The 3,511-nt window shown below is 39.0% G+C and overlaps 1 pseudogene; it reads left to right on the top strand.

Annotated features, from left to right (window-relative positions):
* The first annotated feature begins 216 nt into the window (after positions 1 to 216).
* Positions 217 to 1,489, top strand: LOC102435036 (annotated as a pseudogene).
* The last annotated feature ends 2,022 nt before the right edge of the window (positions 1,490 to 3,511 follow it).

The raw sequence follows: 3,511 nt of genomic DNA, 5'->3' as shown, positions 1-3,511 counted from the left end.
AGTATACAATATGTCATCAATAAATACCTGATTAATAAACTATCAATGGAATAAACTTCCCATGCAAAAGTAATTGCTTCAATTCAGAACACCAAGAAAGTGTCTGCCCTGATTGTTGCTGCTGGTGTTGGTGAATTTGAAGCAGGCATCTTCAAGAATGGACAGACCCGTGAGCATGCCCTGCTGGCTTACACACAACATGTGAAATAACTGGATGTTGGTGTTAACAAAATGGATTCCACTGAACTTCCTTGCAGCCAGAAGAGAGACAGGGATATTGTTAAAGTAGCACCTACATTTAAAAAAATGGCTACAACCCTGACCACATGGCTATGACAGATATTTTTGACAGACACATTTGTGCCAATTTCTGGTCAGAATGGTGACAACATCCTGGAGCCAAGTGCTCACATACCAGTGGAATCATGCTGCTTGGAGCTCTGGATTGTATCCTGCCACCAGCTTGTCCAATTGACAAGCCCCTGTATCTGCCTTTCCAGGATGTACTGTCCCTGTGGGCTGAGTGGAGACTGGTGTTCTCAAACCAAGCATAATGGTCTCCTTTGCTCCAGTCAATGTTAAAACTGAAGTGAAGTCGTTGAAATGCACCAGGAAGCTTTGAGTGAAGCTCTTCCTGGGGACAATGTGGGCTTCGGTATCAAGAATGTGTCTGTCAAAGATGTCCATCATAGCAATGCAGTTGGTGACAGCAAAAATGACCCGCCATGTTCTGCCAGGGTGATTGAGTGTCGACTTATGAACCAGGAGGCCATGGTTCAATTCCAGGTCAGGGCACGTACCCAAGTTGTTGGCTGGATCACCAGTGTGGGGTGTGCATGAGGAAGCCAATTGATGATTCTCTCAGAATTGATTTTCTATCTCCCTTACTCTCTGAAATCAATAAAAACATATTTTTTAAATTGTATTTTATTTCTTAAAGTATTACAAAGAATAGTACATATGTTTCCTTTTTTCCCCATTGACCTTCCCCTGGCCTCCCCTACCCCCCAGTCTCTTGTGTCCATTGGTTATGCTTATATGCATGCATACAGGTCCTTCAGTTGATCTCTTACATCCTCCCAAAACATATTTTTTAAAAAGACCTATCAAAGGAAGCTGCTGACTGCACGGCTCAGGTGATTATTCTGAACCATCCAGGCCAAATCAGTGCTGACATGCACCTACGCTGGATTGTCACACAGCTCACATTGCTTTCAAATTTGCTAAGATGAAGGAGATAATTGATCATCATTCTGGAAAAATGCTGGAAGATGGTCCAAAGGTTTTGAAGTTTGGTGATGCTGCCATCGTTGATATGGTTCCTAGCAAGCCCATGTGTGTTGAGAGCTTCTACCTTCCTCTGGGCCATTTTGCTGTTCATGACAGGAAACAGACAGTTGCTGTGGGTGTCATCAAAGCAGTGGACAAGAAGGCAGCTGGAACTGGCAAAGTCACCAAGTCTGCCCAGGAAGCGCAGAAAGCTAAATGAATATGATCCCTAATACCTGTCAGTAATCCCTAATCTATTACTGATTACCTTAATGGGTAATAGAAGAATAGTCTCAGAACTGTTTGTCTCAATTGGTCACTTAAGTTTAATAGTAAAAGACTGGTCAATGATCACAATGCACCGTAAAACTACAGAAGGAAAGGAGATTTTGTGGACTATTTGTGTGTGTGTGTGTGTGTGTGTGTGTGTGTGTGTGTGTGTGTGGTAGTTTTTAAGTTATTAGTTTGTAAAATCAGTACTTTTTAATGGAAACCATTTGACCGAAAATCTCTCACAGAATCTTGATGCATTAAAACAAAGTTTAATGAGAATAAATAAGTAAAATAAAATAAAATAAAACCAGCAAAGCAAGTTGAATCCTTCTCACATGTGGAATCTCTTCTGATTTCTCCTTCTGCCACCTCATTTCTGCCTCTTGTGCTGCATTTCTCTTCTGCTTCCAGCCAGAGAAAGTTTTGGGGTTTAGCACTCATCTGATTAGATTGGGGCTACCTGGATAATCCAGGACAATCTCCTTATTTCATGGTCCATAATCTTCATTACATCTGCAAAGTCCCATTTGCCATATAATATCACAAACATACTTACAGGTTCTGGAGATTAGAATGTGAACATTTTGAGAAGCCATCATTCTGCCTACCACAGTGCCAATTCAACATCATAGTTTTAAAATATTTCTTGTCCATTATTTACAGGGATGAAATACTAATAAAAATATAACATTTAAATTTATTTATTAATTTGCTCCCTCTGGCTAAAACAAAGGGGAAAATTTAAAATATTTCCTATAATTTTGTCCTTTTTATTTTCTTTTGAAATTCTAGTTGGCTCATTCCTGGATCCAAATTTGATTATAATTCATTGCTAAATATGGAATTCTTCTCTGTGTATTTGCCTACACTCAAGCATATACACGGAGGTATGAAGGTTGTTTATAAAATGTCCTTTCACAGTTTACTGAGTGTTTGTTTGTTTGTTAAAGTGCCATGCATTAGGCAATACTACAAAATAAAATAGCTAAACTTTATGTATCTCATCTAAGGCATCACTGCTCTCCCAGACACGTGGTTCCCACTCCTTTCAGGAATTCTGTTTGTACATGTGCCTGCTGCAGCAACTTACTGCCACCCTGCAGAAGTTATGGAAAGGAATGTTTTGTGCAAATATGTATCCACATTCCAGGGCCTAGCAGTCTTTTTCGAGCCTAGCACCCTGCTTAGCCCATAGTCAGTGTATATTTGGTGCTTATATATATTTATACACTTAAAATTAAGGAAGCAGAGAAGAGCATGAATGGGGTTACATAAAGCTGAAGAACAGCAAATGCAAATTATACTTTCTCTACTACCAGTAGAAAGACCTAAAACTTAATGTAAAATAGGAACTCATAAAATCCAACATCATAAGATGAAAATTAAGTAATTTGTATTTATGCATTGACTTAATTTCTCTTTAAAAATGCAACATATGCCTTACGGGCAAGGTCTTTAAGTTTTAAATGTTAATGCTTTCATTTTTTGTATCTCAAAGATAAATAAAAAGCTCCAACAGTGAGCTAAGTACTATACAATATTGAAGGAGAATGAACAAGGGGGCCGAGTCTTACAGTGTTGAGCTAAGGAGAATGCACACTAATTAAAAAAAAAAAGACCAGGACCTTGAAGAAAGACATTGTAATAAAATAGCAAGTATAAATCATAGTAATTTCCCTATTTGCCCAGTCCTTCCCCTCCCCTCCCCAAAGGCTTTTCTCAGGTAATTATAAACTGTGGAAAGGGAATACATAGAAGTTTTTGAGGGATGTTGGATACAAAGTCTGAGTGAGCACTGAGTTCAATACCCAGTGAACCAAAGTGATTAAAAAGGGGGCGGGGGGACAGGGGAAGTTTCAGCAGGAACACTGCTTTCTATGGGCCAATGAGACAGGAAAAAAAGTAATAAAAAGAAATCTACTGAATAACATTAAGGACAGTTCAATGATATTATGGAGGCAGTGGGAGG

Source organism: Myotis lucifugus, unplaced genomic scaffold (genome assembly GCF_000147115.1).
Source record: "Myotis lucifugus unplaced genomic scaffold, Myoluc2.0 scaffold_140, whole genome shotgun sequence".
NCBI lineage: Eukaryota > Metazoa > Chordata > Mammalia > Chiroptera > Vespertilionidae > Myotis > Myotis lucifugus.
The sequence above is the reverse complement of the archived record's forward strand: the minus strand, read 5'-3'. Positions and strand labels throughout refer to the sequence as shown.